Source organism: Chamaea fasciata, unplaced genomic scaffold (assembly GCF_029207755.1).
Source record: "Chamaea fasciata isolate MVZ Bird 193981 ecotype frontalis unplaced genomic scaffold, bChaFas1.0.hap1 SCAF_10, whole genome shotgun sequence".
NCBI classification, from domain to species: Eukaryota; Metazoa; Chordata; class Aves; order Passeriformes; family Sylviidae; genus Chamaea; species Chamaea fasciata.
In genome coordinates this window covers 29,556,389-29,566,787 of record NW_027094095.1, presented here as the reverse complement: position 1 = coordinate 29,566,787, position 10,399 = coordinate 29,556,389, and positions in this window count along the sequence as shown.

The following is a 10,399-nucleotide window of genomic DNA, read 5'->3' as shown; positions in this document are numbered from 1 at the left end:
AGATGCCTCAAGTAGTTCAGATAAATCATGGTTTAGTCACTCATTTCTCTCCACTGATGCTAAAGGGAATCTAGAGCACCGGCTCCAATGTAGACATCAACCCTGGAGACATCTAACATCCCTGGAGATGAGAATCTCAGCTGGGCTGCCTCTGCCTCTAAGCTTGAATATGAGAAAAGGGAAGCCAGGCTGAAATCAAAGGCAGTTAGAGACATAAAACAGATGTAAGATGTCAAGAACGATAAAAGCCATGAGATGGCCCATGGTCCTGGGAAGCCAAGGGCACCCATCTGAAAATGAAGTAGCAAAACAAGAAAGCAGCAGAGAAAAAGGCAGACTTGGACCAGCGCAGGAGGAGAAAAATTTCCTTTCAACACTGAAAGTAACAGTTTCTAAAATCCACCTTCTCTGTCCCTCCCAAAATGTAAATGCTAGTAGTTACCCCTCTGAAAATCTGGAGCAGTTTTGTGGTAGTAAGTAGCAGATTCTTGGCTACTGAAGCCTCAGTGTGGCAGATGGGTTTTTTGGAAAATGACACTTGCGCAGCCCAGCTGGTAACCACAGCTGAGATCTCCCTATTGGAGATCTTAGAAGTCAACGGCTGCATCGGCTTTGATTTCACTGGAAGCAGTGGCTGGGCTGCTGGAAATTGCACCCAGGTGTGAGGTGGAGAGGTCAGACTTGGCCAGCAGCTCCCAGGGTGGTAACTGACCCGTTTCAGGCAATCCAGGCAATTCTCCCTGTTTACCAGGAAGAACGTCTGTGTTAACTGCGATACTGCCGGAACCTCTGGCAAATATTTTTTGCCTTTTTAGGTGAGCTGTTAAAAATGTTTCCTCCCCTGGGTTTGGGCGATATTTTTGGCTAATGGTTGGGCGCGTCTTTCCATCACTGCCCAAGGCCCCCTGCTTTGGAAAGGCCAATCTGCTGCCATCCTGCTGCTAAACCAAGCCAGGAGCAGGCGTTTTTCACCCCCCAGCAGGAGAGGTTGGCACCAGGAAACAGTTCCCTTCTGAATCATGAGAGAAACTTGGAATATTAAACAATTTTATGGAATAAAAGGATAGTGGATTGTTTTGTCTCACATGTGGCAAAATGAAAAGCAGTCAACAATTTCTGTCAAAAGTAAACAACACAGCATAGGCCAGCTCTGCTGAGGCTGTTGTTGAAATCTTCCTGCTCCCAGAAAATTTGGAAGGAGTGTTAGGAGGGGGAGAAATGTGTGGCACATCTGACCAGTTGCATTTGCCTCTGACTCAGAAATATCAGCTGGGTTTTGATTTTATCTCTGCTGAGGGGTGTGCATTGTTTCCCCAGTACGAATGACTTTGTATTTCGAATGTTTCTTGCGCCAGGTCTCCCTGTACCCAGCAATAAATGGAGGGACCTCCAAAGTGTTTTCAGTGTCACCTGCAAACAGGTTTTTTGTATTTTAATTTTCCTTGATTCGAAGAACGCACAGCTTGATTTGTACCATCTGATCCGACTGCTATTTAACCCTCCTTTTCCAATAGTTTCTGTGTTCTCAAACTTTGTCTCTAAAACTTACTTTTTGTGCCCATGCCATATGCACACCCACCTGGATGTGTTATGTGCTATGTTATGTTTTATGCTGTGCTAAGTGCTATGCACACACACCTAACCATGATGTGTTATAAGTAGAGATAGCTGTGGATTTTCCATCCTGTCATTTTCCAACTGAAAAAGTACATTCGAAAACATCATGTTTTGCTGTTGAAAAATAGAAATCCTTTCCCCCAGGATGTACAGCCCCCAAATGAAGCCATCATTGGGAAAATTGACATTAAATGTTTTGTTTGGGGATGGATTGATTGTAATTAAGAGTATATGTAATGGTTCAGCTAAATGTCTTCTTTTCCATCATTTCAACCAAGTGTTGAATTGCTCTTGCCAGTGGTGAAACCAGGGGAAGTGAGAGCCCTGGTTCAGTCTGAACTTTCTCAAGGGAGATGAACTCTCCCTTCACATAATGTGCAGTGGTCATTGCAGCAGCAGGAGTGATGGAAGTGGCATTTGGTTGAGGACATAGACCTATGGGAAAGGAAAAACTCCTGATGTTGAGACTGGGATTTGATGTTTTACATCATTGCTGCCAGAGAAAGAGGCAGTGCTGGGCTGCTCCTGAGGGTTCGGGTCCATGAGCTACTTCCCATTGCCTGTGGGAACACTGGAGGTGGTCTTTGGTTTGCCAAAATCGCCTTTGTGAGTGTTTCTTTCGAGGGGATGTGTTGCAGGGGGAATTGTCATTTTCTGCTTCAGGAGGGACTAAAGAAGTGACTTTGGATGAATTCCACTGTCAGAGTCACGCTGCTGATGAAGAAGTTGTTTGGTGCGTGTCTGGTCTCAGTTTATACCGATCTCTAAAAAAAAGCAAGAGAAGTACTTGTTCTTTTAAAATGTAATTATAGAAATCATTGCTGTCCAGTCAGCAACTGGAGGACAGCACTGGTGATTCTGCTTTGCCTTCAAAGCCCTAAAGCACTTTGAAACAGAGTGATCCTGCTTTTACCTGTAGGAGTTCACAGTTATCCTCCAAGGCAGGAGTTATTTAGATTATTTAATTTGCATGAAGGAGATTAGTTGAATGGTTTGGGGCAGGGGGTGTTTGTTTAGTTGATTTATTTTTCCCTATAAATAATTTTCCTTTTTTTATCTAGGCATGCTGGAAAAGGAAAATTATCTATTCCATAGCTATGGGCTTGATCTAGTTATGTCCTCTAAAAATTGCCTCAGCTTTCAGAAATGTCTATTATAGAGAAAACATAACATTACAGCTGTTTTGCAGCCTTTAAAGGGCAGAAGCACCTAAGCAATTGCTCCCTTGACTTCTCTTTCCAATGAGTGAAAATTATCTGACAGACAGAATATTGCTGATCACCAAACAGTGCAGAATTGTTGTTTGATTCCTATTCTCTAACAGGGATGCACCAAAAATAGAAACAGCTGCATCTTTCAATTGAGTGAAATTTGAATAATGTCGCTGTGCTGGAAATAAAATGGAAAAGCCACATGGAGCAAGGGGTTTGATCTGGTAGGTGCAAATGAGACCAAATTTCAATTTTCTATAGCAGATCTAGTTCTAGATTTTCTGTGACCCAAAACTCACAAATATTTTCATCTGGGTTCTAGTTTCGTATAAAGACTGCAACACTGGTACAAAGGTTTACCTTGCGCTGCTCAAGGAATGCTCTCACCAGCAGATGCTAGCAGTGGACAGGTGTACAGACCAGCAGTTGCCAGATGATCTCACTGAGATTTTAGATCAAGAAATTAAGACAGCTGCTTTTCTTCCTTAATCCTTTTCATTTTACAGCTTTTAAAATTTTTACTGAAATTAGTAGAATTTTTCCTATAATTTAGTTTTAAAATGCCAGCCATTCAAGAACACCTGCAAGCTGTAATTCTGGGGGTTTATACATTTCTCTTACTTAGGAATAGAAGGAAAGTAGCCCCGACACCCAGGCCCCTCCAGGATGCTTTTCTGTGCTGTCCTTGCCTGTAAGGCTGAGCCTGCAGGTGTTACTTTGCATGGATGTTGGACCAGCTACAGGTCCCTGGCACGCAGCAAAGCTGTTATTTGGTAAACAAATTCTTCTGAAACAGTCAAGCTGCAATTTCTGCACATGAAATGGATAAACTAAGTGACTTGGGTCTTGCAGTACCTAAATATCTTCAAAGACCCGTGTCCTGGTGTAGGACAGATTGTGGTGATCGCCCAACACGCGGCCGTGACACCGGTGCTCCTTGCTGTGCTCCACAGGACACAGCAGACAGGGAAACAGCTTTCCATCCTACTGCAGTGCCTGCCAGAGCGAGTTTGCTCCTCCAAATCGGCCTAGGACTGTTTGGAAGGCTTTGGAGGGCCCTTCTTACTTGGTTTGTTGTCACCCCACGGGATCACACCTGTGTTGCACCCACCCTCCTGTTCCTCTCGGTTTCTGCGGGTCCCCGGGACATCCCAAAGGTTGCACCTCTGCAGCATTTACATCTTTGGGCTCATTTGTTATGTCCCTCACTTTACTCATTGCACGGTGATGCATATTTACTAATTCTAACATTTCCTCGTTAGTCATTCCCTCCAGGCCCATTAATCACTATAAATTCCCAAACGAGAGGCTGCAATACATCGTTCCTTCCAACAGACAGCTGACACGTAGTAATTAGGCAGCTGAACATAAAAATAATGAGGCTGAGGCTCCCGCAGATCTCCTTCCCCCTCTCGGCACCTCGGGGGCAGCCTCTCTGCAGCCACCACTGCACAAGCTGCTCCCCAGCACGGATGTGCCTGTTTCCCTCTCTTTACCCCCCAAACCTGCTCTCTGATCCATTGGAGAGGTACCCAGGCATTTAGCTTTGTGACTTCTGGCAGTATTTTTCCATGCATCACATCAACACACACTGAATTATTTAATCTCTCTGCCTCCCCTGTTTCCCCGTCATGCAGGGACTGGTCCAGCTCCCGTTGTTCATCTCTACCTGCTGCTCCAGAAAATCCTCGTGCCAAGCTGCCCTGCCAGTTTGCCGCAGCCTCTCTAACTCAGAGCCCACTCTTGGAAATAAATGCATCTTCTCACAATGGCTTCGCTCCCTGAAATAAAGAGCGTGATTCAGGCAGGGGTTTGACTGCCATGTGCAACGCAGAAATGGTCTGAGAGACCAAAAGGCTCTTTGTGTCCAGACTAATTTCCCTGTTTTCTTGTATTCTCCCTCCTCTGCACAGTTAGGGAGCAGTTTTAAGGAGCAGTTCTGCAGTCTTTTTCCCTCTTTTTTCCTTTTCTGTGGTGATCACTTTTGTTTGCCACAGAAATACTTTGGAAATGGAGTGCTCATGGAGAGGGACACAGCACCATCCGCTCCAAATTACACTGCAGTGTCCAGCATCACTGGCCAAACTGGAGTTAATGAGAATTAGGAAGAAACTTCCCCTGCAGCTCTTTTTTCGTCTCCTGCTCCTTTCTGAAGCAATGTGTCTTGGCTGCATTTGGCTTAAAAAGACCCTTGATCTGCTTTGTTTATGGTAATTTCTTTATTCCTGAGAGAGAGAGAGGGAAGGCAGCACCGAACTGATATTGTTCTGGGACTGCAGATGGGCAGATGGTTTGAAAAAACGACTGCAAGATTTCACTTGCACTCTGGGCCTGTCTTTCACATTTGGGTGCAAAGACCAAGTTTTGTCTTCTGTCACGGGAAGCCTAATTTAGATTGCCTAAAACTTGAAATCAGTTTGAAGACAAATCCCCAAGGTCAACGACTCCACAGATTTGGAGGTTAAGGAATTGAGGTTAAGAACTGACAAACGAGGAAGCCGAGGCAAGATTATGGAAATGAGGATCTGTAGCAAATTCTCTCTTGTTTCCCCCTTGTAACCTCCTAATGACATTAGTGCCTGTCTTTGACAGTCCCTTCTCAAAGGGGAACTTACTTGAGCGCTAAAGACGCTTTTATGAGTCCCAGAGACACACACAGGAAAACATGTGGGCAAATCTGCTAAGACCCAGATATGGGACACAGTCCTTAAAAGCCCTGCACCGACTTAAAAGAAATGACCTGAAATAAGGGAGACAACAAAACACACTTGGCAGCTGGGTCCCCACCACTGCATCCCTACCCCAGACCCCGTGCTGAAAGCCAACATCCCTTTTTTACCTCCACGCTGCTGAATGCACTCAGTTAAAAATTCAATCTCTGCGTCTCCCCAGTGAGCTGGAGCTCTTCTACTGTCCCTTCTCGCAGCTGTGAAGCTGTGATTCAGAGGGATTGGAGCCAACACCATAAACCAGCACCTATTAACACTGTCCAGCCCAAACCACAACAGCCCCAGTGCTCAGAGCAACTCAGCCTTTTTTGTAACGCAGTTTTTGTTGCTTATCCCAGCACTGCTCAGAGGTCACTGAACTCATTTACTCCAGGGAGAGTTTCTGGACACCTGGTCCATGGCTGGATTTTTTTTTTTTTTTCTGTTTTTCACCCTTCTTCACCAAGGAACACTGTGTGAAGCTTGGGCTGGATTTGTCTCTGCAAGTGGTAGTTCTTTGACTAAAACATGAGACCCACATTTTCCTGCAAGGCTGTCTCACCCAAAGCATTGCAGCTTGGTTGCTGCAAGTGAGGTTTCTCCCGTGGAGTCAGTGTAACATCAAACCTTTCCTCCCACTTTTTCTCTTGATCATCTCCTCTCAAACTACTCAGAGAGCTGCCCAAGAACAGCTGGGTTTGTAGGAGGCATTTAATGAAGATGCCTTTGCTTCCCCATCAAGTTGGAGAACTGAGCCATGGTGCTCACTCCTTCTCCCCTTCTTGTCTGTAGACTTTTCTAACAGTGCTGGTGAGCTCAGACCCGTTTTTCCCCTGTGAGTAGATGGCAGAAAGCAAGGTGAACTTGCTCCTTTTCTTTTAATATATTAGCCAGCTATGGTTAATGAAAAGCTGAAAGGTAATTTTTAACTGTAGAGTGAATAAGATACAGCTTTAAAGGGGAGCAAAGTGCCCCCGAGGATGGTGGCATTAAGTATGGATAAATAATGTACATGACTGTTTGGGAAGCACCTTACTCACCTGCCTAAAACATCTGCCATCCTACTGATCTCAGATGGATGAATTTATGGCCTTGTTATAAATTTCCTGATGCCTCAGCTTCCTAACCTTCAAACATTCATTCAAAGTAGTTATAGCTTTACAAATAGATTATTTTTTTTTTTCAGAAATAGAGTTTTTCCATCTGTTTGTTCCATTTTCCCATCTGTTCCTCCAGCCTCATAGTCTTGTTCAACCTGTTTATGAAGATTGCCTTTAAGTGAAAATACATATATATATATATATATATATATATATATAAACTCTTTCTTCTATTCCAGGACAATTGTTTCTTTCACAGTGGTGTGGTTTGTTCTTAAACTGCCTCTCTGAACTCCTCTGGGCACTTTTTTTTACTAATCCATTTACCTTTCCAGTATGCATTGTAATCCTTCAATGTGCTCGTTATGCTTTGAGGCCACCAGGAATTCTTGCCAGATGCAGGGTGATCTCTGTGGCAGGGCAGACCGTGAGCTGCAGCCGCATCCCAGTGAGAAAGCCAGCACATCCCATGGATGTGGCCTTCTGGTGTCCAGCTGGGTACCACAAAGGTGGGCGACACCAGGGACACCAGCACACAGCCCAACTCTTGTGCCCTCCACCACAATGTCAGTCAGGACCTGCTCAAGAGCATTTTCTGCTGTCATGACCCAGGTGAAGATGGTCTTGTAGCAGCTCCCAAGGCTCTGCTTTCACTGAAGAACTTCTAGTATCTTCTGAGTAGTGACTAGGTAGAGATTAAAGTACCTAATGCAGTCCCCAGCCTGACCAATCTGGAAAAAATTTCCCTGGAATCAGTGGCCAGTATTCTATTACAGTTAGATCAGAAGCTGAATTGGATTTCTCTCTGTATTTGTCTGAGAGGCACAAGTAAGCACCCTCTGAGAAGGGATCATTTCTGCTACAGAGAGAAAGCAAATCTGAGCCTCTCCAGGCCACCCAAAAAGTGATTTTTGATTTGTCAAAATAATCCTTTAAGCAGAGGAATTGAGAGCTTGGAAGATATCCAAAAATGTGTTAATCTACACTTTTTTAATTTCTCTTTTTATGTAAGGAAGGGGGGGAACTAATAATAAGCTTGTAAATCATGTGGTTAAGTTTAAAGAAAAATGCTTTGGGAAAGTTTTCTAGCCTCCTGCAAGACATTTTGTTTTTATTCCTTCTGTCTCCGCAAGACTTTTGCTTTCTACCGTTTGCCAGCAGGATTGGAAAAATTCTACTGGTCCTGTCATCGCAAGGGACGCTTGTGGAATTGTTTTATTGTTACCCTTCTCCTTCTGGTAGGATGAGATCAGTGTCTTCATTTAGCTGAAGTCAAGGCGTCTTCTCTCTCGTTCCAGATGTGCTAAACTCCTTGTAAACAACCAGTGCCTGTGTTAAATTGTCGGGTGTGCGTGAGCCTTTGAAGATTGCTGTGCTCCACCTTTCAGGTAAAAGGGCTCACAGGAAGCCTTTGGGGCAGAGGAGACCCCAATTCCACTTTCCATGCAGGAGGATTTTCCCGGGAGGACTCACAGCACTGGCCTTCCAGACTAAGGACGGCACTGATGTCTTTTAAAGGTTTTTCAAGAGCGTCTTGCTGATGTCGGGGAGGGGGGAGCAGCGTTCTGCAGCAGCTCCTCCTCTTGGTCTTGGCTTTATTTTAGGGTGGTCTTGTGGCCACTAAGCAGAAATGAGCTATAAATTTACCTCTAAGGGCAGCCGTTTGGGCCACGGCATTTTAGGCACAAGAAGCCAGTCCTGCGTGTTTTGTACCAAGCCCAGGGCTTTACCTACCAACTCAGCATGGAAAGTTTATCCATTACCAACCTGTGTAGGTTGGGTTCCCTTTGTTCCCAGAAAACAAAGGCTCTGTGTTCACAGCTAAATCCCCCCATCCAAGCGTTTCCTGTAACAAAACAAAAGCCTGCTAAATAGGAACGTTACTCCCTCTGGGAAACGATGCATTCCCTCACGTTCACGGTATGCAATATTCTCTTAGTTCACTGATTTTGTTACTTTTTACAGTTCAGTTTCCATACGCTGCTGCTCATGTGTGGTGCCAATGCTGCTGGTGATGAATTTCTCGCAGAGCTGACTTGAGCAATGTCTCTCTGTAGTAATCACTTTCTGTCTCCCCAGCGTTTAGCTGAGTACATCGTCTCCAAGACCTTTCACCAAGCATCCATCAGCAAGGAGTTCAAGCTAAGCAAGACATTACCCCGTTCCAGAGGCTGAGCAAATCACATGCCTACGCTGTAACTAATTATTTCTATTGGCTGATTGGTTTTTAATGCATCTGTTTTACAGGTAAACAGATTTATCTTAGGAAGGCATGGATACTAATGATGATGGGGTTTTTTTATTCATTGCCTTCCATCAGAGACTGAAGGGCTGGATGCTGGAATAGGTGTCATTTAGCTGTACAGTCCCTTGATTTTTGTACCTAGGCAGAACGGGCATCTGGGATTGCTGGGCAAGACTGGGAAAGCCTGAAAAACTTGTGGAGCCTTCTAAAAGACTCCATAAATGGATAACATTAACCGTGTATTAATTTATCCAACCCAGCCCCTCATGAACCTCCCCTTTGTAAAACAGAACTTTCTTGTGATTGTCAAATCCCTGGAGAAGCCAATTTCTGGTGCAAGGAGCCCACACTACGGATCTCACATGCAGACAGCACAAAAGCATCAGCCATTTGTGATGTCCCACACACCCTCCTGATCCCAGGTGAAAATCTGATCATGGATATCTTGCCGACCCATGGATCAAGGAGACCCAAAAATCAGTGCTTGACCCAAAGTGCTTAAGAGTGAAACACCGGAAGGGTAGATGGAAGCACAGGAGACAGAAAAGCTCTGCTCACTGGAATAATTTAGATACCATCAGGGGATTGCAATAAGGGAATGGATCCTGAATAGCCATTTCAGCCTTACAAATTAGGGAAAGGGAAGAAATTCACCAAGTTAAAATTCTTGGAGGGAGATGTCATACATGTATGTGGTAAGGGAAAGCCATGGGCAGAGAGCACTTTCTTGGTGATGTCCCCACTCATCCACACCACTCCTGCACGTGTTTTTAAGTTGTTTCCAAAGAAATGTGGGTCTTAAAACCAAACAATCTGTTGCTAGAGGTGCTCAAGAGTGGCAGTGGCTGCTTCAATCTATCATGACCAACCTTGGAGACCTGAGCCAGTGTGAACCCAGCAAGCACTCACCAGTGTCCATACAAACAGACCTGCCCAGGTGAAAGTGTGGCTCTCCCTTTCCAGGACTTTTCTGCGTTGGAAAGACCCTTCTTTTTCTTTCCACCACTGCCCCCCCCCCCCCCTAAAAAAAAAACAAAACAGGGGGGGTGTGGGGGGGAAAATTTCAGTGTAAATTTTTTTACCAGGGCCAGGTTTTCCTGCCTGCTCTCCCAGGGCTGGGGGAAGGAGGAAGACCTTTACCTGCTGCTGCCTGCCGGGCAAGGGGCACCACGAAGGAAAACAGGACCCAGCCGTCTGGCGGCAGCTTTTTTTCGGCTGGATTTCGGCTCGCCTGCCGGGCTGGGGTTGCAGCTGGCTGGCCTGATCTCCTTCCCTCCCACCGGCTCTCACTGGGAGCAGAACATGCCTTCTCCTGCTGATTTCTGCTTGCCATATTGATTGCAGCAGGGTATAATGGAGACAAGTCAGGCAGAAAGCCAGCCACCCTTGGGAATGATTAAAGAGCAAGCAGAAAAGGACAGAAGTGAAGAAAAACAGGCTGACACTTAGGACGTGGTGGATTTGGAGCAAATTATGCCCTTTTCCCCACCTCACCCCCGCGAGGTGCCTGGGACGGTT